The sequence below is a fragment of the Taudactylus pleione genome, unplaced genomic scaffold (genome assembly GCF_031769625.1).
Source record: "Taudactylus pleione unplaced genomic scaffold, aTauple2 ptg000185l, whole genome shotgun sequence".
NCBI classification, from domain to species: Eukaryota; Metazoa; Chordata; class Amphibia; order Anura; family Myobatrachidae; genus Taudactylus; species Taudactylus pleione.
The window spans coordinates 673,884-697,899 of NW_028284587.1; the positions used below are offsets into that span (position 1 = coordinate 673,884).

At 45.0% G+C, this 24,016-nt stretch overlaps 1 protein-coding gene across 1 annotated transcript in view; it reads left to right on the forward strand.

Annotated features, from left to right (window-relative positions):
- Positions 1–1,330: 1,330 nt before the first annotated feature.
- Positions 1,331–24,016, forward strand: part of ZBTB44 (zinc finger and BTB domain containing 44) — an 88,593-nt gene continuing 65,907 nt past the window's right edge. The window contains exon 1 of the mRNA XM_088476233.1: positions 1,331–1,642. The gene's annotated coding sequence lies outside the window, so the exon portion shown is untranslated. The remainder of the gene's footprint in view (positions 1,643–24,016) is intronic.

Consider the following 24,016-nt stretch of genomic DNA (forward strand, 5'->3'; position numbering starts at 1 on the left):
TGGAGAGTCTGGGATACACTATACCAGGTGTAGTATAGGTATTACCTATGGGAATCAGGAGTACACCCATACACTGTACCTATGCTGGAAGGGGGGTGGATAGTCTGGGGTACACTATACCAGGTGTAGTATAGGTATTACCAATGGGAGTCAGGAGTACACCCATACACTGTAGCTATGCTGGAAGGAGGGTGGATAGTCTGGGGTACACTATAGTATACCAGGTGTAGTATAGGTATTACCTATGGGAGTCAGGAGTACACCCATACACTGTACCCATGCTGGAATTAGGGTGGAGAGTCTGGGGTACACTATAGTATACCAGGTGTAGTATAGGTATTACCTATGGGAGTCAGGAGTACACCCATACACTGTACCTACGCTGGAATGGGGGTGGGGTGGAGAGTCTGGGGTACACTATAGTATACCAGGTGTAGTATAGGTATTACCTATGGGAGTCATGAGTACACCCATTACCATACACTGTACCTATGCTGGAAGGAGGGTGGATAGTCTGGGGTACACTATAGTATACCAGGTGTAGTATAGGTATTACCTATGGGAGTCAGGAGTACACCCATACACTGTACCTATGCTGGAAGGAGGGTGGATAGTCTGGGGTACACTATAGTATACCAGGTGTAGTATAGGTATTACCTATGGGAGTCAGGAGTACACTCATATACTGCACCTATGATGGAAGGGGGGTGGATAGTCTGGGGTACACTATAGTATACCAGGTGTAGTATAGGTATTACCTATGGGAATCAGGAGTACACTCATATACTGCACCTATGATGGAAGGGGGGTGGAGAGTCTGGGGTACACTATAGTATACCAGGTGTAGTATAGGTATTACCAATGGGAGTCAGGAGTACACCCATACACTGTACCTATGCTGGAAGGAGGGTGGATAGTCTGGGGTACACTTTAGTATACCAGGTGTAGTATAGGTATTACCTATGGGAGTCAGGAGTACACCCATACACTGTACCTATGCTGGAAGGAGGGTGGATAGTCTGGGGTACACTTTAGTATACCAGGTGTAGTATAGGTATTACCTATGGGAGTCAGGAGTACACCCATACACTGTACCTATGCTGGAAGGAGGGTGGATAGTCTGGGGTACACTATAGTATACCAGTATAGGTATTACCTATGGGAGTCAGGAGTACACTCATATACACTGTACATATGGGAGGATACACTCACACCTATGGGGGGGGGGAAGAACACAGTGTGTGTGAGGTCAGGACGATCTGTAACCAGGCAACCACGGCCAGACAGGAACCTCCCCCCTGTGCTGCGTCACACAGCCCCCCCTGCAGCCGCGTGGCATTGTGGGACACAAACAAACTGATGCGTTCTACTCCCCTCCTTCGCCCCCCGCCACAGAGAAGTGGAAGATTCCGGGCGCCTGGGCCTGTGTTCGGCGGCCGCTCACACACACGTAGGCAGAGTTTGCCGGTTGGCGGCGCGCACCAACTGCGCAGCGGCAGAGGGGGGATCGGGAGAAGGGGGAGGGAGGCGGCACTCAGGCGCTGGAGGCTCCGGCAGAGTGTACGAGGGAACCGGGGCTGAGGCCTGTAAGACGGAGAGTGCGCTGGACGCCTGGCGGGCCGCACCGAGACTAAGCTGGCAGGTGAGCTGTGTACCGAGTGCTGGGCCGTGTTTCCCGCCTATGGGGGGAGGGGGCGTTAAGTGACTTGCGCCCTCCCCTTTATTTATCCCATCGCCACCGGGGAAGGGGCTCCCTCCATTAATTAGCGTTCCCATATATAACATATATAACATACAGCTATCTGTACATATGTTATTCCCATCACACACGTCCAGGTCCTGCCACAGTCCAATAGCTTGGTCATATACTGAATATAACACCCATATGTCTATGTATCTGCTGTATACTGTGCATGATGTCCCTCGCCCTCTGTATACTGGTCCTATACTGTATATAACACCCATCAGTCTATATATCTGCTGTATACTGTGTATGATGTCCCCCGCCCTCTGTATAGTGGTCATATACTGTATATAACACCCATATGTCTATGTATCTACTGTATACTGTGTATGATGTCCCTCGCCCTCTGTATACTGGTCCTATACTGTATATAACACCCATATGTCTATGTATCTGCTGTATACTGTGTATGATGTCCCTCGCTCTCTGTATACTGGTCCTATACTGTATATAACAGCCATGAGTCTATATGTCTGCTGTATACTGTGTATGATGTCCATCGCTTTCTGTATACTGGTCCAATACTGTATATAACAGCCATCAGTCTATATATCTGCTGTATACTGTGTATGATGTCCCTCGCTCTCTGTATACTGGTCCTATACTGTATATAACAGCCATCAGTCTATATATCTGCTGCATACTGTGTATGATGGGCCTGATTCAGTAAGCATCGTAACTGCGATTCCGCACGCAATCCGCCGATTGTTGCCTTCTACGTTGTGCATCGCAGTGCACAAACACTCCACTGCGATCGGAACTGCGATCGCAGTGACTACTCAGACTCATCGCAGAGGCTCCAGTTGTACTCAATGTTACCAGTGGTTTTGCAGTAAGTATTACGGATATGTGGGTACAGTAAAGGGGGCGTCCTTATGTTAGGCTGCGACAGCATTCTGATTGCAGTCATTAGCAGAACTTCGCAGTGAGACTGCGTGCCTAATTGCTATTGTGATTGCAATAGCAATCCTTACTGAATCAGGCCCGATGTACCTCACCCTCTGTATACTGGTCCTATACTGTATATAACACCCATCAGTATAGCCTGGCTTTATACTGTGTATAGTGCCTAATCCTCTATAAACTGTATATAACCCCCTTACTCTCAATATTATGGTTCTATACTGTATATAAACACCAAGAGGGAATTCAGGTAGGCCAGGGTAACCACAGCTAATTTAATGCGCTGCCCTATTCAATTAACTGCGGGTACCCTGCGCGCTAAGCCCCAGAAGGTGGATCTTTCCACTCATACCCCTTTTACACCTAAATTCCGGGTCTGACCCGGAGTTGGAACAGGGGTCCTGATTTAGACCCGGTCGCAAGCACTGTGCACTCACAACCGGGTTGATGGTGGGCCAGTCTGCATGCGTACGACGGAGCCGGCTCTGTCGTGCGCATGCGCGAGACCCGGATAGCGTCGGGCACTTCGGCGCTCCGGGTCTCGCAACAAAGGGGGCGAGCTGTCGATGTTGAGTGACAGCTCGCCCCCTTTGGTGGGCCGGTCGGGGGAGTGGCTACCCAAACGGAGGCGTTTCCATGAGAACGCCTCCGTTTGGGGGTGGCCCCACTGACATCACGAGTGATGTCAGTGGGAGAGATTTCTGCTCTGTTAGAGCCAAAATCTCTCTGGGGCTTGTGGCAATGAGACCCTACCACAAGGGTCTCGTCGCAAGCCCGATGGTCGCATCTTCCTGGCTGCTCGCTATAGCTGTGGGTGGTCACCCACAGCTATGCGAGCGGCCAGGAGGCCGTTCAAAAAATAAAATTGCCCGGCCCTGATTCAGAGCGAGCGCTCTGTCAGAGCGACCGGCTCTGAATCAGGCCCAGGGTTCCAATCCGGATCAGACCCGAATTAGCCGGCGCTGACTCAGGACATTCCCGAGTCAGTGCCGTTCACACCCGAGTCGGGTCTGCATAGACCCGGCTTTTCCAACATTGAAGTGGACGCTTGGAGATGACGTCATCTCCAAGCGCCACTGAAGCCGGACCATCGTGATCCGGAGTGCGCCGTTCACACTGCAGGGTTTCACGGGTTACGCCCGTGTTAAACCCTGCAAGTTATCTGGGTTGGATTGCCGGGTCACTCGACCTACGATCCAACCCTGTCCCCTTTTACACCAAGGAGCTACCCGGGTTAACCCTGCAATAACCCGGGTTTTAGCTCCGGTGTAAAAGGGGTATTAGACTCTGCATTTTAACGTGCTGGGAAACCCATGGGGGGATGCTGTTAGGCGCAGGGTAACGTTCTGGGTTCCATGCCCAGAACTAATCAATCAATCAATTAGATTCTGTGAAGTGCTGGAATCTATGGGTTTCTCCAATGCGTTAAATTGTAGCGTTTGCATTTTAACGTAGATTTTTCCTTGCAGCTCCCGATGGATCCGGGTTGGATCGACAGCATGGGGAAATCGGGCCGTAGATGGCCGGTATTACTCTCTCTATCCCGGTTACATATTTTTACAGCGTGCATATAGTGCAAACCTTACAGGATAACATTATGCATAACATTGTGACACAATGCATAACAGTGCATAACATTATGACACAAGTTAGCTAATTAACAAACAATTATGCATGTAGACTCATAATAACAAAGTCAGCACTGTTGATGGGTACATGGGTAGATGGGTGCAGCAGAGAGGTTCAGGCCACTGTAAGCGTGGGGGAGGAGATAATGATAACAGCGAGGAAAGAGGATACTTGTTAGAGCTTACAGTTATAATATCAGTGATGGATAACCTGACATTCTTCAACTGCTATTCACATATAAAAAATGTAGAACACCGCACAAATTCTATTCGACAACCACCCTATAAACATACAATCATTATTTATTATCCAGAAATGTATATATGGGTGGTGTGCTACCAACTACCGTTATACATAGATACAACAAGGAAGAAGAAAAAGAGGTAGTATATCGGTGCGCAAGTCGATTGGTTACAAATTACTTAAAACATAACTTTTATTAGATATGTATTATAATATATATCACCCCTCTAGGGAAATAAAGCGGCGAAGTATTAAAATATATAGAGATAGAAGAAATTAGAATTAAAATGAAACTGAGGGTCTTCTCTTTAATGGGTTTATTAATCAATATCTTCTAGTGAGAAGATCAACTATCTCATCTGTGATTGGATATAGGGCCTGATTCAGAGCTGAACGCTTTGACCAGAGCTCTCGCTCTGAATCAGGGCCCTCCTCCCTGAAAATGGAGCGTCCTCTTTTGCGGTAGGGTCTCGCTGCCGCAAACCCAGGAGTGATTTTGGCTCTATCAGAGCCAAAATCACTCCCACTGACATCACTAGTGATGTCAGTGGGGCCGGCTCCAGACGGTAGGCGTTCCCATGGGAACGCCTCCGTCTGGCAGGCACGCCCCCGGTACGCCCACCAAAGGGGGCGTGCTGTCAATCAACATCGACAGCACGCCCCTTTTGGTGCGAGACCCCGAGCGACAGCTTGGCTGTCGCAGTCCGGGTCTCGCGCATGCGCATGACGGAGCTCCCTCTGTCGTGCGCATGCGCAATGGGGGAACATCGACCCGTTTGCGAGCGTCCTTTGCTCGCGAGCGGGTCTGAATGACCCCCATAGTTTAAATTATACTTCTGTTATTGATCTATATCTTGGATCTCCTATGTGAACTCCCACAGTATATAATTTGTATAATCTATAAAATTTGTAGATTATACTCCAAATGTTGCAGATTCAGCTGCTTCTATAATATCGGCACCTTCATATCAATTAACATTTACAAATTATATTCAAAACATTGATGTTATGCCGATTAAATCATTGGTCCAATTATTGCTATACTAATGTTTGGGTTGCCTCTATAAATAGGCAAATAAATCCCTGATGTTGCGCAACGCTTGTACGTCGATTAAATACCTGCAGATTGTATTACTGCAGTAAAAAAAAAAAAAAAAAACACACTACAGCCACTTTATCATAAATCTCGATAAATAGCAGTATTCAATTTGAATCTCAATATTACAGATTCAGTTGTTGAAATATCAGCAGCTTTGTATCTTATATAGTATCAGCCGTTTACTATCACTTATCGTTTGAGAGTTGTATCGCTGAAATCAAAAAAACGATGTTATGCCCGTTAAATCATTGGTCCAATCATCACTTTATTGGTATTAAGATTACCTTTATGTATAGGCGAATACGTCCCTGATATTTAAATATCTTTATAGAGCTGCTTCTATACTATCTGCAACTTTATATCACTTAAACATTTACAGCTTATATTGCCAGATTCAAAACATCGATGTTATACCGAATATATCAATGAACCACTCATCACTATACTGATATTAAGGTTGCCTCTGTATGTAGGCAAATAGATCCCTAAAAATGAGCAACATTGATACATCGATTCATCTCTGCAGATTATGTTGCTGCAGTAAAAAAAAAAAGACAACAGCCACTTTGGGACTGATTCAGACCCACTCGCGAGCGGCTGTCCGCTCGCAAGTGGGTCGATGGTCTGCACTGAGCATGCGCACGACGGAGGGAGCTCCGTCGTGCGTATGCGCCAGACGCGACGAGCGAAGGACTTTCCTTCGCTCGTTGTGTCTGATCAAAGGGGGCGTGCTGTCGATGTTGATTGACAGCACGCCCCCTTTGGTGGGCGTGCCTCCCTGACTGGGGCGTTCCCAAGGGAACGCCTACCGTCAGAAGCCGGCTCACTGACATCACTAGTGATGTCAGTGGGAGTGATTTTGGCTCTGATAGAGCCAAAATCACTCCGGGCCTTGCGGTTGAAAACCTCAACCGCAGGCTCCGGCTCGCAGTTTCGATGGTCGCGATGGTCAAGACCATCGCGGCCATCAAACTGCACGCTCGTATAGGCTGTGGGTGGTGACCCACAGCTATTCGAGCGTCCAGGAGGACGCTCCATTTTTATGGAGGGCGGCCCTCATTCAGAGCGTGCGCTCTGCTCAGAGCGTACGGCTCTGAATGAGGGCCTTTGTCATAAGTCACGACAAATGGCAGTTTGGTTTGAATCCAATTGTAGCAGATTCAGTTGCTTTTAAAGTATCAGCAACTTTGTATCTTCTATTATATCCGCAACTGAAAAATCGATGTTGTGCCCATTAAATCATTAATCCAAATGTTGCTTTGTTGGTATTTAAGTTGTCTTTGTATATAGATGAATGTGTCTCTGCTATTTAGATATCTTTTTAAATTAAGTTTTTACATCGATCAATCCCTGCAAATTATCTTACTGTGGTCAAAAACATCGATGTCACACACCAGGTACTGATAGCAGTCTAATAAGCTATCATGTTAGATTACCTGCATATTAAAGCAGAAATCCATCAATATGTTACTTCTATGTAGCAATATTGAATTGCCTTTGTGTGTCAATGGAATCAATTATCTTACTGTGGTCAAAAACATCGATGTCACACTAGGTATTGATAGCAGTCTAATAAGCTATCATTTTAGATTACCTGCACATTTAAGCAGAAATTCATCAGTATGTTATTTCTATGTAGCAATATTGAGTTGCCTTTATGTCTCAGTGTATATTCATTATTATCTTTATCATATATTAACACAACCAGACAATACAAGTATTAATGTCCCTTAATGCCTCATATACATAGGAAATCTCCGATCACAGATGGAGTTAATTGCAGTCACATTCGCTGCTATAATGCATCTGTTGTACTAACAATGAATGCTATATTGATTGCAATACATAAGAAGTCTACGATCACAGATAGGGTTAATTGCAGTCACATTCGCTGCTATGCATCTGTTGTACTGACAATGGGCCTGATTCAGAGCCGCTCGTAAGCGGCCGCTCGTTCGCTCCGAGCGATGTTTGCCCAACTGCGCATGCGTACGGATCGTAATACGCATGCGCGAACCAGTCAGTGCGGTCGAAATTCATGTGCTCGCAAAATAGCGAATGCCTGATAATTTGAGTGACAGAATGAGGCGTATGTGGGTGGTAACAGGGGAAGGTGCTTGAAAACGGGGAGTGGAGATCCGAACGCAGGCGTGCTTAAAGGTCAAAACGGGCGTTTTATGGGTGTGCATAATTAATACAGCAGCGTCATTGACCACGTCACTGGGTTATTTTATAGCCGGAACTGCTCGCAAGATTGTGGTAGGAAAAACCAACCACAAGAATAGCGAGCAGTTCATACCCTGGTCGATGTACTCGATTAATCTAATAAATAGCGGACATGACGTAGGATGCGAGCGGCCAGGGGGCGTATTTTTTAAAAAAACGACCACAAGTTTTGTTCGCTCGTTCAGACATAGAGGCGTGAACAGACCGCAAAGAGCGAACGGTTCATTTGAATAGCCACCCCCTTTTCCTGAACGACCGTCCGCAAATTGCGTCCGGCTCTGAATCAGGCCCAATGAATGCTATATTGATTGCAATACATAGAAAGTCTACGATCACAGATGGGGTTAATTGCAGTCACATTCGCTGCTATAATGCATCTGTTGTACTGACATTGAATGCTATATTAATTGCAATACATAGAGAATCTGCGATCACAGATGGAGTTAGTTGCAGTCACATTCGCTGCTATAATGCATCTGCTGTACTGACAATGAATGATATATTGATTGCAATTATTTGGTTGGTCATTTGTTGAACATATTAAGATATAACCCAGCGTGCATCTAATAGTGAAGCCATAATAGGCATAATATCTTTGCACGCACAGAGAGACCCTCAGAGAGGTCCGATGCGCATTTCGCTAGTGGCTTTTTCAAGGGATCAACTCGATGGGCATGTCTCAGGGGTTTAAATACCCATACCTATTCCTTTCCGGCCAATCGGCGCTCCGCAAAAACGGAGATTGTGAGGCAGGAATAAACATTGCTTGCCGATTCATTCATCAGGCCAAAGCAATAGAGTGTGGAAGTGATGATTCTATTAAGATGAGTCTATGGATTTAACACCGCTCATCCATCCATTGTATGAAATAAGGAATTTATATGATGTTATTATAGAATTAGCAATCCATTATGCCAGACAATATAGTATTAGTGAAGATATTGTTCCCAATATGAACTAATCGTATTACACTCATTACCCAAAGAATAACCTCCTACAATTAATGCCTAATATTAATAATAAATTCATTTATTGGTTTGTACTCATAAGTGTGCGTGTATATGTGTAAACATAATGTGTGTTAAGGGGAAAAAAAAAACTGAAAGTGCAAGGATTATATTAAGAGAGAGAATAAAAGAAATGACGTATGACTCTCATAGTGGTGACAAATTATACATAATACTAATTAAAAATCATAAAGTGAAACTCCTAATTAAATATATACCAAATCAATTAATGGGTGATTAATTTATCTATACAATTATGAATTAAAAAAACAAAAAACTGAATAAATAGAATACCAATAAGAATAAAAATATAAACCCCTAGTGCATAGTGAGATAGATATAAATGTGATACCCTCATTAGGATAATATTTCATTTGACAAGGCATTACTGATATTGTCACGGGATACCCTTTCTTTTTTAAAACCAAGATTATAGATCCAGAGTTGATTATCCAAAAATTAATTCACAGGAAAGCAGAATAATTGTTCCTCTCATTCAAACCCCAGGGATGAACACTTCCCATCAAAAATATGAGCCGTGCTTCTCTTTTAAGAAGTTGTTTAGTCATCTCTCCTCCCCTATTGTCAGTTTTAATTTTTTCCATTATAAATGCCTTCAATAGACGAGGATTACTTTGATGGTAAAGTAAAAAATGCTTGGCTACTGTGGGTAATGTTTTAAACTTTTTTTGATCTGCATCTGCATTACGAATATTACCTGCATGTTCTAACAGTCTTTGTTTAAACGGTCTGCTCGTCATGCCGATATATCGGAGATTACAAGGACACATCAAACAATATATGACGTTCCTTGAGTTAGTTGAGAAACTCTTTAATTTGCCACATGTGATTATACTTATCTGAAAATTGTTTTGTGTTGACCATATGCTGACACGCCTTACAGTGTCCGCAACTAAAAAAAAACCCTTCGTTTTTATTCCAGTGGTGGGTTCTGATCTAAAATGGCTGTGTACCAAAGAGTCTTTCAAATTTCTGGATCTTCTCCAGCAAATTTGTACTCTGTCTCCAATGATGGTGGCTAGATCAGAATCTGCCTTCAAAACATGCCAATGACGTTGAATAATCTCTCTGATTTTTTGGTTCTCCTGACAAAATGTGCCAATAAATCTTATTGGTGGTTGTTCCTGTTTCCTTGTCCTTGAATTGGACTTAGGATGAATTAACACCTCTCTTTTTTGCGCATGGGCTAAGTGTAAGGCTTTTTGTGTGGATCTTTTGCTATATCCTCTTGCCCTTAGCCTCTTGTCTAGTTCTTTAGCTCTCAATTTGAAGGTTTCTTCCTCACCACAATTCCTACGAGTTCTTAAGAATTCCCCTTTTGGTATACCCATAATAACTGATCTTGGGTGGGAACTTGTAGCATGTAGGATACTGTTTGTGGCTGTTGGTTTTTCTATACATGTCAGTGATAAGATGACCATCTTCTTTGACAGATATGGATAGATCCAAAAAATTCACTTTCCTTTGGCTAATTTCCATTGTCAGTCTTAAATTCAAGGTATTCAAGTTAAGGATGGATATAAACTCCTCAAATTTTCTTTTTCTCCATCCCATATTATGAAGAGGTCATCTATATAACGTAGCCAAAGAAGGACATGCTGGGTATGATGTTCGTTAATTTCCGTGAAGACGTGTTCCTTTTCCCACCGACCCATGTATAAATTAGCATAGGTCGGTGCGCACGCGGTGCCCATTGCAGTCCCTCTCTGCTGTAGAAAGAAGCCTCCTTTGAAGGTGAAAAAATTCCTCGTCAGGACAAACTCAAGGAGTTGAACCAAAAAGATATTAAATTCTGAGTGAATACCCATCTTCAAAAAATATTTTGTCGCATGTAATCCCTTGTTGTGTTGAATGTTGGTATATAGGGATTCCACATCACACGTGGCCAGCCATGTTCCTGGGGTAATTATAAGGTCTTCTACTTTTGTCAAAATATCCATACTGTCCCTAACATATGATGGGAGACTTATGACAAATGGTCTCAAATACTTATCGATGAAACAGCTTGCTTTATCTGTAAAATTATTTATACCAGAGACAATTGGTCTACCAGGCGGATTGACTTTATCCTTGTGGACTTTCGGTAACATGTAGAAAGTTGCCACTCTTGGTTCTTTAACCTCCAGGTATTCAAATTGAGTTTTAGCAATCACGCCCGCATCCCTGGCTTGTTGAATTAAATTGTTATATTGTTTCAGAAAATCATCCGTTGGATTAGATGACAATTTCTTGTAGCATTGAGAATCCAATAGTTGTTTCTCAGCCTCTTTGACATACATTTCCCTAGGCCATAAGACTCTGGGCCTGATTCAGAGCCGGACACTCTGACCAGAGCGCTCGCTCTGAATCAGGGCCCTCCTCCATGAAAATGGAGCGGCCTCCTGGCCGCTCGTATAGCTGTGGGTGACCACCCACAGCATATGCGAGCGGCCAAAAAGATGGTCGCGATGGTCTTGACCATCGCGACCATCAGACTTGCGACAGAGACCCTGCGGTAGGGTCTCCCTGCCACAAGCCCTGGAGTTCTGAGGTTTCTTCCTCCCTCTCCTGGTCCTTTTATATTGGGATTTTGATCTTCTTGTCCTCTCCCTAAAAAATCTCTGGGACCAAAGGTATATTTTTTAGAGGTTAATGGTGTGCCTCAGTTATCAGAGTCCGATGACTCTACTTCTGAGGTGGTATAACTGTAATCAGTTTTAGTCATCCTAGTCTTTGATTTCCTCCACTGGAAAACCTGGTCTTCAGCATAATCGTTTCTGTCTCTTTGGAATTTACGTTTTTTCCTTTCAATACTTAATTTTTCCATATTTTCTACTTCCAAAATATGTTTTTCATACACTTTCTGGAAATTTTTGAGATTTTCAAACTGTTTCAATTTCTCACTTGTGCAATTTATCTCCTTAGTACATTGTTCTAAGATGATCTCATCATGTTTAATCAAAATCTTAATAAGTTCAAAAGAATAATTAGTAAGGGTATCTTCCCATTCTTTTTTAAGTGACTCATTGGCCAATTCAAAGGATGGCACCCCTCTGCCACAATTGAATTCCGCCCACAGTGTATAATAGTCCATCACTCACTATATACTGGTCCTATACAGTGTATAATAGTCCATCACTCACTATATACTGGTCCTATAGAGTGTATAATAGTCCATCACTCACTATATACTGGTCCTATAAGTGTATAATAGCCCATCTGGTCCTATACAGTGTATAATAGCCCATCACTCACTATATACTGGTCCTATACAGTGTATAATAGTCCATCACTCACTATATACTGGTCCTATAAGTGTATAATAGCCCACCACTCACTATATATTGGTCCTATACAGTGTATAATAGTCCATCACTCACTATATACTGGTCCTATACAGTGTATAATAGCCCATCTGGTCCTATACAGTGTATAATAGTCCATCACTCACTATATACTGGTCCTATACAGTGTATAATAGTCCATCACTCACTATATACTGGTCCTATACAGTGTATAACACACCTCACTTTCTATGTCCTGGTTATAAACAGTGTATAACACACCTCACTATGTCCTGGTTATAAACAGTGTATAACGATCCTCACTCTTTCTATCACGGTCCTATACCGCAAATAATATTCCTTGCTTATACAGTATACAACACCCCTCACCTTCTATACCTTAGTCTTATATAGTGTATAATGCCTCTCACTGTCTATACCTTATTCCTACACACTATATATAATGCCCATTACCCTTACATACCATATTCCATATTCCCATACAGTATGTAATGACCCTCACTATATTTATACAGTCCTATACTGTACAGTATATATCGCTCCTCACCCTTCCATACCATAGTTCTATACAGTATGTAATGACCCTCACTGTATATTATACAGTATGTTACGCTCCTCACCCTTTTATACCATAGTCCTATACAGTATATAACACCTCTTATATACAGGTACAGACTTTAAAGCAGAAAGCCCAAGCACACAGTGCTTGCTCCCAACAGGCCCAATAAAATGATCCCTTCCATCTGGTACATAAAGCTTTCCGCTTACAGACCCTCCAGCATCACCCTTTCCACCAGCTATATAGATTGCTCTAAAGCTTCTCCGTATACAGACCTGCCATTATGTCCGTGCTAGGCCCCTGTACTTCCCACTCGCAGCCCCTCCAACATCAGCTCTTCTTCCAAGCTTCTCACTACAAACTCCTTTAACTTGACCCCTTTCACCCTGTACATAGTGCTCTGCTCCTATATATCCCCCCCCCCCTTATAAACCCTCCAATACCACTGTATCCACAGGTACACAATGCTCTCCTCCGTAATGTCCCAATTACAGACAGTCCATCACTACCTATTCCACCTGTGTTCTGCTCCGAACTTCCCACTTACTGTACCTCCAACATGACTTCTCCCACCCAGCTCTTTATGCTGTACTGGACCTCCCATGACCCTTTCACATGATGTTCTGCTGTAGCACTTCCCACCTACACATTCTCCAACAACATTTGTTCAGCCGTGGGCTCTGCTTCTGCACTTCCCACCTCCAACTCTCCAACATGACGCTTCTCACTCTGTATATAATGTTCTGCTTCTGAGCTTCCAACCTAGAGACCCTCTAGCAGGAACTCTTTCAGCCGATACAAAATGCTCTGCTTCTGAATTTCCCATTTACATACCCTACATCTTCACTTCCACCTGTTAGAAAATGCTCTGCTTGTAACTTACCATTTACAGACCCTCCTACAATACCTGATTCTCTAAGTCAGGGGTAGCCAATCCTGATCCTCGTGAGCTACCAACTGCATATTTCCCAGGTCTCCTCACAGAATCACAAGTGAAATAATTAGCTCCACCTTTTTCAATTGTGTTAGTGAGTAACGAATACACCTGTGCACCAGCTAGGTGATCTAGAAAACGTGAACTGTTAGTAGCTCTCGAGGACCGAGGTTGGCTATCCCTGCTCTAAGTCCTCTGTTCCCGAAATTCCGACCTACAGATCCTGAAACTTCACCCTTTCCACCAGGTACAAAAGCTCTGCTCCCGAATTTTCACTTACAGCTCCTTCATCATGAACCCTTCCACTTAGTACTATCTTCTCAAGCTACCTCCTAAAGACCCTCCAATATGAACATTAATCCCAGGCCTCTGCTGTCAAACTTACCTCAACTGCCCATTTGTCTGCTCCAAGAACTTCCCACTAAGGGCCCTCCCACATACCTCAACTACCCATTCCTATGCTTCCGGACTTCCCACTATAGACCCTCCCACATACCTCAACTACCCATTCCTCTGCTCCCGGACTTCCCACATACCTCAACTACCCATTCCTCAGCTCCCGAACTTCCCACTATAGACCCTCCCACATACCTCAAGACGCGTCACCCTTTTCGTCACTCTTGGGAGAGTGTCCGGCACTTACGGACACGCCGGGCAGCCCGCAATCGCTGCTGACAGGGAGAATAGATGCCGGGCGCACAAAAGTACTAGTCCCCTGGGGGAAGTCCGCATCTCCGGGATCCCCGGAGTGACTAAAACGGGGGTTTGGGCTGCGAGGCCACCCCTTACCGGCGAGGCCACGCCTCCTTTTTGGAGCCGCACGTAATACACTTCTATCTGCACCGGGTATCACCACGGGGAGGGACGCCACTGATTGCTGGTATATTGACTCAGGTGCTACTAGGAATTTCAGCTGCAATGAAGAGTGGTACACTACATTAGCCACAATGGTTTGCGATGGTGGGTGGACTGCACTTTAGTAGGAACCATTCTGCACATGTTCAGAACAGGTCCAGCATCACACACAGTGCCCCATTAACCTCAGCCTGAATAGCTCTGGGCACTTAACACGGGAGTTACATCCCCGCGGTGCTAATTGATTTGCCCAAATAGTGAACAAACAGAAGTTGGGTCTGGTAGATACATGTTTATTTGGCGTTCTTAGTCACTTTATTAGAATGATATATCCTCTTTACTAATGATCTGCAAAACTATTTCACCAAACCATTGCAGAATTAAGCCGCACATCCGCTAGGCGACTAGGGAAAGACAGGACGATTACAACATCGTAATCGTACTGTCGTTTCCCATCACCTGCAGTGCCTATGATTAGTCGTTCAGTGTAGGCACCCTCCCTCATACCCGGACATGGCCAATCTGTCGTTATCGGCAGATTGACTGCCATGTACCGGCGATGATTGATGTCAGAAACGACCAGCAGGAGCGGGCATCATTTGTCGTTTCCGACTTTATAGTGCACGATTAATAAGCGATTGCACGATTAAGATGTCGTAATCGTGCAATCGCTCATTAATATCGTCTAGTGGATGTGCGCCTTTAGGCAGCTTTCTTGTGGAACTACATGTCCCATCATGGCCAGCCAGACGACATGTTGTCCTCCTGCTTGTACAGAAAAGTACCCGTACAGAAGTTACAGTACATGTGTATGAGAGTAACACATTCTTTACATCCTGTGTTCTGTGATTGGGAATATATATTGTCTACATGAAGTACAAATGGCATTCGTTAATTGCTCAGAGAGCAAGCACACAATGAGATCAGGTAAAAGCGGATTGTGTCCTGCATGTGTGAGGCAGGTGTGCAGTATGCAAATAGGCTGGCCGCACTGTCCAATCCCATGGCAGCAGGATTTGCATGTGAGATTTGTTGGGAAGACATGAACAAGATATTGTTCCACCATGGAGACGATTTTGTTTTCCGCCAGATCGAATAGATAATATTTTCAAGCATCGGGCGCAGTGGGTGTGGCCATTTTGTGGGCTGAGCTAATGAAAGTTCAGCCTGTCAGTTCTATGGAAACTAGTGACATTATAACCTGTATTCATACATACACATTTCTATGGAACTGTCAGCTGTCATTAGACGTTTTCCAGTCTTGTACATAGCTTAATAGAAAAAGTTCTGCTGACATCCCTGTTGATTTTGCGCAGCAGAATGCCGAGCAAAGGGCACTGTGGAGCAAGTGCGCCACTACCGAAAGTGCAAGGGGGAACTTCAGACCCAATGTGTGTGTGTGTGTGTGTGTGTCACCCGATCACCGCGGTATACAATCGGGAAGCCGGCTGCCTTAATACCGGCAGCCGGCTTCCCAACTGTCATATCCCTGCGAGGGTGAAATTCCGGGCGTCTAGATGTAGACGCCTGACATTTCCCCGACGCCACGAGCGGACAGCCGCGGGGGGGGGGGGTAAGGTTTAGGGCACCCGCGGGGGACTTAGGGTTAGGCACCCCCCGGGAGGGTTAGGCTAGGTGGAGGTGGGGTTAGGGTTAGGCACCCCCCCCGGGGGACTTAGGTTTAGGCAGCGGGGAAGGGGGGGTTAGGGTTAGGCACTTAGAGGGGGGATTAGGGTTAGGCACTTGGGGGGGAGGATAGGGTTAGGCACCCCTAAGAAGGGTTAGGGGGTTAGGTTAGTCAGTACTTACCTATGGACGATCAGGATTTCCAGCGCTGTCGGGCTTCCGCTGCCGAGAACTCTGCTTTGGTCGGCCGGGCACTGCCGGGAATCGGTATTTCATACCGATTCCATCACCGCTATGCTGATCTATGCAAGTTGCAGAGATCAACTGCAGCTGGGGGCACTGATAATCATTCCCTTATGACCCACACTCTCCGCCGCTCTGCAATAGGGGTCGGTAGAGGGGTCGGTGCCCGGAGAAGTGTGTGTGTGTGGGGGGGGGGGGGTCAGATAATGGCCCTGGTGTGTATATTTGCTACATTAATGTTACTGGGGATATATTGCCACTTGAGTTATTTTTCAATAAATAGTCAAATCAATTTTTTAAATGTTTTTAACTTATATTAAAAAAAAATTTACAATTTTATGTGGGCCTTCTTGCAAAAAAAAAAGTGTGAGTTAAGTGGTGAATATGATGTTTTAAATTAGTGGCGTATTGCTGTGTGCAGTGATGGAGGGACCAGTTGGGAGGTGAGTATACTGTAGTTGTCAGTCATTGCTGAGTCACAGTAGGGAATAAAACCCATACGTATTGCAATGTAACGCAGTTTGGCATTTGCGTACTGTGACTTAGACAGGAAAGATTACAACCAAGATAACACTAACATTGCGTACAATGGGTCTGATTCACCACGGATCGCTATTGCGATCGCAGCTACGATTACGCACGGGGGTCTGCTGCAGAAATATGCTAATGAATGCCGTCGCACAGCCAGCATGGAGACGCCCACTACCGCTATCTCACATCCGTAATACCTTGCAGTCCTGCGTATCCATCCGTAACATCGGGCCCTCACGCACAATTACAGCAGCCCTGACCTTACTTAGAAATTGCTAACCTCGTCGCACGCAGTGAGTACTCAAGCTGCGTATGCCGTCTCAGTGGCTAATTTATGCACGCCCATGCAACGACGTTCAAACGGACAGGCACGCCTGCGTTTCTCCAACCACTCCCCCGTCACCACCCCCCAAACGCTTACTACCTGTCAATCACTCCGTGATGGCTTACCGCGCTCTGCGTGATCGTAGTGTAGCCGTCGCGCACTGTGATGCATGCACAGTGCGCAACTATTAGCCGACTGCGTACGCTGTTGCAGTTGCGATCCGTAATGAATCGGGCCCCATGTCCTTATACCTCTTGCAAACCAGAGCCATCTTCAGTCTGGAACATTGAAATGTAAGAGAACCCCTCTAGTTCTGTGAGTGACAGCAGGCGAGCTTATCCGTCCCTGATTTTACCTGTACATTGCACAGCACCAGTCTTATTACATTGCGAATGGTACAAGCCCTCTGAGAAATTGTCACCATAGAAACCCAACTAGGGCAGATTAGGTGGGACACATTGATCTGCCGTCAGCATCTGTGTTAACCACAAGTCACTGTGGAGATATTTAGCAACAGATTCTAACCATGTACCTTTTGTTTTAACCCTACTGTATGCATGAATCATCTAGGATTGATTTTACTATAAATGTCAAAAAGATATCGCACCACACTGGGTGCCTGTTGCAACGTGCTGAAAGCCTTCGTCTGAAATCGTATGAATGGCCTTGCCAGCTGGAAAGGGTCCGCCTGAAGTGACTGGAACCTAATTCAGTTGTTTTGTGCGACCAGCTCCGAGACTGCACTTATTTCAGATTTCTGCTCACACCCTCCTGATATGCCAACAGAAATTCGCCTAAAGTAGGTCTTTGGAGCTGGTTGAGAATGCTGTGCGCGCCTTAATTGCAGCACGCTCTGCACTTAGGGCCTGATTCAGAGCCAGACACTCTTTCAGAGCGCTCGCTCTGAATCAGGGCGGCATTTTTTTTTTTGCGAGCGGCCAGGTGATGGTCGCGACCATCGGGCTTGCGACGAGACCCTTGTGATAGGGTCTCGTCCATCGCAAGCCCCAGTGAGCTTCCGGCTCTAATAGAGCCGGATGCTCACTACTGAGGCCGCCCCCAAACGGCAGGCGTTCCTTCGGGAACGCCTCCGTTTTGCCAGCCATCCCCCCTGCCCGCCTCCAAAACGGGGCGAGCTGTCAATCACAATCGACAGCCGCCCCTTTTTGGTGCGAGACCCGTAGCGACGGAGCGCCCGTCACTGGCCGGGTCTCGCGCACTCCGGAGTTGGCTCCGGCATGCGCAGTGGGGGACCATCGACCCGCTTGTAAGTGTCGGACTAAGCAGCGTGCTGAATTGAACTTCCCCATTCTATTCAATTCACTCTGGATTAAACCGCCCCCTATGAGCCTGATTTTAGGTTGAATGTAGGTCTTTGCATATGCAACAACTTATCCCAGAATTTAACATTACACCTGTCTTGCACTTATCCCTGCATGAGCGGATTAGGGGTGTTTATGTGCAGGTTCATAACCGGAAGGACGTTTGTGTTGATGATAACACATTGTTTGACCAGTGCTATGTAGACCAAGCTGATTGGCATTAAAACAAGGGCAACTAGCATAAACCCACCCCTGGTAAAGTGGAAACCAGCACTCAGCCTACATTAGGGGGGGGTTTAGTCACACTAAAACGGGGGGAACCATCAGGGTTCCCTGACATAATGGGATCTATGCCGTCTGTTCAGCTGAGACTGTGGGTGATTCGGGGGTATGCAATCGGGAAGCCGGCGCACGTAAGCCCAACAGCCGGCTTCTAGACGCCTGTCATTTTACCGACGCTGGGAGACCGGCGCCCGGCATCCCGATCGAAGTGATGACGGGCGCTGCTGCGGACAGCCGTGGGGGGGGGGGTTAGGCATCCCCCCGGGAGGTTAGTGTTAGGCTAGGGGGAGGGAGGGTTAGGGAGAGGCACCCCCGGGGGGGACTTAGGGTTAGGCACCTCCCCCCAGGGGGACTTAGGTTTAGGCACTTAGAGGGGAGAATAGGGTTACGCACTGGGGGGAAGGTTAGGGTTAGGCATCCCTTAGGGGGGTTAGGTTAGGTTAGAACTTACTTACCTGCGGACGATCATGATTTTCAGCCGTGTCAGCCTGCCACTGCCGGGATTTGAACCACCGGATTTGTGTCCGACGGTAATTCGTATGTATTCCGATTCGGGATGCCCACCAAAAAAAAAGTGCACACCCTTAAGAGACTACCAACCCCATTCTGAAAAGTGTTGAGACCCCTGGGTTTTGGGTACCAGACTTATGGTGATAAAATAAAAACTGGGAGCATGGAGTGTCAGTATAATACCGTCAGTGTCCTGAAGACCTTCCTCACTAATACAGAATAAGTCAGTAAATAAAGAACACAGAGGGTTGGAATGTTTACTTACATAAAGTTTACATGACACTTCTCTTTGATCACTTCTTCCTCCATGTAATGTAAGGGCGCCTTCTCCCTTGTCACAGTCCTGCGGGAATAAAATAATTACCTCTAATATTGGACGAACCCCTGTGCGTTAGGAGCATCTAGCTCTAAATGGCGCACGTACCCGTATCTTTAGATATGCGTAGCTTGAATTCCGCATGTAAAACGTTAGTGCGCAGACCGTGTATCGTGCAGGTAAGCGGTCAGAATGTAGACAGGTTCTAAATGTCAACAGTTAGAATGTCTACATGGACATAAGGTTGGCAAGAAAAATGTCAATGTTAACATGTTCGTCATGTCGACACCATGTCGGTCGTACATATTTGTGTTATTTTTTTTAGGATTAGGCTACAATATGAAAGAAAGAAAAAAAAACACTGTATGTGGCGACATTATGAACATGTAAACATTTGTGAATGTGGACATATTGCTTGCTGACCTATTGTCCATTAAAATTTCAGAACCTTTTGACTTTTCCTACTACACCCTACCATGAATATAGGGCCTGATTCAGACCCGGTCGCTATCTGCGTACGCTCACTGGATGCATATGCAAATTTGTCAAAGTGATGCCATGGGAAGCGAATACTCGCCAAGGCATGAGCACGCCCACCATGTCTTAGCGAGCGGCCACTTTGTGTATGTGTCCGCCCAATCACACAGGCAGAGCCGCCCACCAGCAACACATCATCTCCAGGAAGTGTATGAAAACATTGGTACATCCAGCACCATCGGATGTGAACGCAGTGCTTGCGGGAGCTTTACCCTATCACAAGCATTGCGAGGAAATCAGTGAAAAAAAAGGCAAGTGACGTGTACTATGACGCTGCCTGTTAATTATGCACGCCTCTAAAACAGCGTTGAAACACTCAGGCACGCCTGCATTCACATCTCCAACCCCCAGTTATTAGTGTCCAGCCCCTGTAACCACCCACATACGGCCTCTCCTGTCACTCATTACCCTGGGCTGCCTTTGCTAGGCGAGCGAGAGGGTTGTGATCGCAGTGTGTAGTTCGCGCAACCGCAGAACGAAGCATGCGCGTACGCTGAACATCGGGCTGCTTGCGAATCAGGCAGATAGTCCATATAGTCATATGTATTGGTCTTATTCACATCCTGACATATACAGTTGGCTGGTACAGTAAGACAAATCCAGTATTCTGTCCTCACCGGAATAAGAGTAGCGGCCGGTGGTGACTCCGTAATGGGACAGACTATTAGCTCCACCCACAGCGACAAGTGCAAGAATCATGCTGCAAGTTTCATGCATAGAAGGGTCCTTTTGTTTTTTCTGTATGAAGTCTTTATGTTTTGGTTTATACCCTGATGAATGCTATTAGAGCTCTAGGACGTTTGACCAGATAAAGTCCCTGCTCTACCTCCAGGCGCAGTGGTTACGTTCCCAGTAAAAGACCGCTGTCATTGGTGTTTGCGAAACATTTGTGTAATTGTAATACCGCTGAGGTTCTCCATGCAGCAGTGTGAAACGCGTAGTTTAAGTCTCCACAATGTATCTGCTGTATGCACAACATCCGCCAATAGAAGCAATAGGGAGAAGTATCTGACTACCGTGATTAATCTTTTTTTTTTAAATGTAACCATGTCCCTGAGCAGGTGATGGGTGGTGGGTGATCATAGCCATCTTTTTAGTTACCATCATGCACATGAGCAAAAGTCAGGGGCTGCTTATCTTATTTTCTGCACATCCTTATGTGAGGCCCAGAGTAGTCCTCATTTCCTCCTGGTGAGAATGGTGATATGATTTATACAGGATAATACTCACATATGTGTTTAGTTACATCAGTAAGGCTTCTTTCTATCCAGCTATTCTTCAATGTTTGGCCCTAAGGAAAAAAATTTAATTTAAACCAAATGATTTCCCAGAGATTAATTCACATCTGTGCCCCCACGTTACTGTATGATCAGTGCTGTAAATGCCCAATATGTCTTCTTGAGACACCGCAGAGAAAAGGCGACTCAAAGCCACATGTATCCGGACAGTAATAGTGCTAACACGCTCTAGTGCTGCATGTATACTGTACGTACAGTAACACTACTAACACGCTCTAGTGCTGCATGTATACTGTACGTACAGTAATAGTGCTAACACGCTCTAGTGCTGCATGTATACTGTACGTACAGTAACACTGTTAACATGCTCTAGTGCTGCATGTATACTGTACGTACAGTAATAGTGCTAACATGCTCTAGTGCTACATGTATACTGTACGTACAGTAATAGTGCTAACATGCTCTAGTGCTACATGTATACTGTACGTACAGTAACACTGCTAACATGCTCTATTGCTACATGTATACTGTACGTACAGTAACAGTGCTAACATGCTCTAGTGCTGCATGTATACTGTACGTACAGTAACAGTGCTAACATGCTCTAGTGCTGCATGTATACTGTACGTACAGTAACACTGCTAACATGCTCTATTGCTACATGTATACTGTACGTACAGTAACAGTGCTAACATGCTCTAGTGCTGCATGTATGTGCACAGTATCAGTGCTAACATGCTCTAGTGCTACATGTATACTATACGTACAGTAACAGTGCTAACATGCTCTAGTGCTATATGTATACTATATGTACAGTAACAGTGCTAACATGCTCTAGTGCTGCATGTATACTATACTTACAGTAATAGTGCTAACACGCTCTAGTGCTGCATGTATACTGTATGTACAGTAACAGTGCTAACATGCTCTAGTGCTGCATGTATACTGTACATACAGTAATAGTGCTAACACGCTCTAGTGCTGCATGTATGTGCACAGTATCAGTGCTAACATGCTCTAGTGCTACATGTATACTATATGTACAGTAATAGTGCTAACATGCTCTAGTGCTACATGTATACTATACGTACAGTAACAGTGCCAACACGCTCTAGTGCTGCATGTATACTGTACGTACAGTAACAGTGCTAACATGCTCTAGTGCTACATGTATACTGTACATACAGTAACAGTGCCAACACACTCTAGTGCTGCATGTATACTGTACGTACAGTAATAGTGCTAACATGCTCTAGTGCTACATGTATACTGTACGTACAGTAACAGTGCTAGCATGCTCTATTGCTACATGTATACTGTACGTACAGTAATAGTGCTAGCATGCTCTAGTGCTACATGTATAGTATACGTACAGTAACAGTGCTAACATGCTCTAGTGCTACATGTATACTATACGTACAGTAATAGTGCTAGCATGCTCTAGTGCTACATGTATACTATATGTACAGTAATAGTGCTAACATGCTCTAGTGCTACATGTATACTATACGTACAGTAACAGTGCCAACACGCTCTAGTGCTGCATGTATACTGTACGTACAGTAACAGTGCCAACACACTCTAGTGCTGCATGTATACTGTACGTACAGTAATAGTGCTAACATGCTCTAGTGCTGCATGTATACTGTACGTACAGTAACACTGCTAACATGCTCTATTGCTACATGTATACTGTACGTACAGTAACAGTGCTAACATGCTCTAGTGCTGCATGTATACTGTACGTACAGTAACACTGCTAACATGCTCTATTGCTACATGTATACTGTACGTACAGTAACAGTGCTAACATGCTCTAGTGCTGCATGTATGTGCACAGTATCAGTGCTAACATGCTCTAGTGCTACATGTATACTATACGTACAGTAACAGTGCTAACATGCTCTAGTGCTATATGTATACTATATGTACAGTAACAGTGCTAACATGCTCTAGTGCTGCATGTATACTATACTTACAGTAATAGTGCTAACACGCTCTAGTGCTGCATGTATACTGTATATACAGTAATAGTGCTAACACGCTCTAGTGCTGCATGTATGTGCACAGTATCAGTGCTAACATGCTCTAGTGCTACATGTATACTATATGTACAGTAACAGTGCTAACATGCTCTAGTGCTGCATGTATACTGTACATACAGTAATAGTGCTAACACGCTCTAGTGCTGCATGTATGTGCACAGTATCAGTGCTAACATGCTCTAGTGCTACATGTATACTATATGTACAGTAATAGTGCTAACATGCTCTAGTGCTACATGTATACTATACGTACAGTAACAGTGCCAACACGCTCTAGTGCTGCATGTATACTGTACGTACAGTAACAGTGCTAACATGCTCTAGTGCTACATGTATACTGTACATACAGTAACAGTGCCAACACACTCTAGTGCTGCATGTATACTGTACGTACAGTAATAGTGCTAACATGCTCTAGTGCTACCTGTATACTGTAAGTACAGTAACAGTGCTAACATGCTCTATTGCTACATGTATACTGTACGTACAGTAATAGTGCTAGCATGCTCTAGTGCTACATGTATAGTATACGTACAG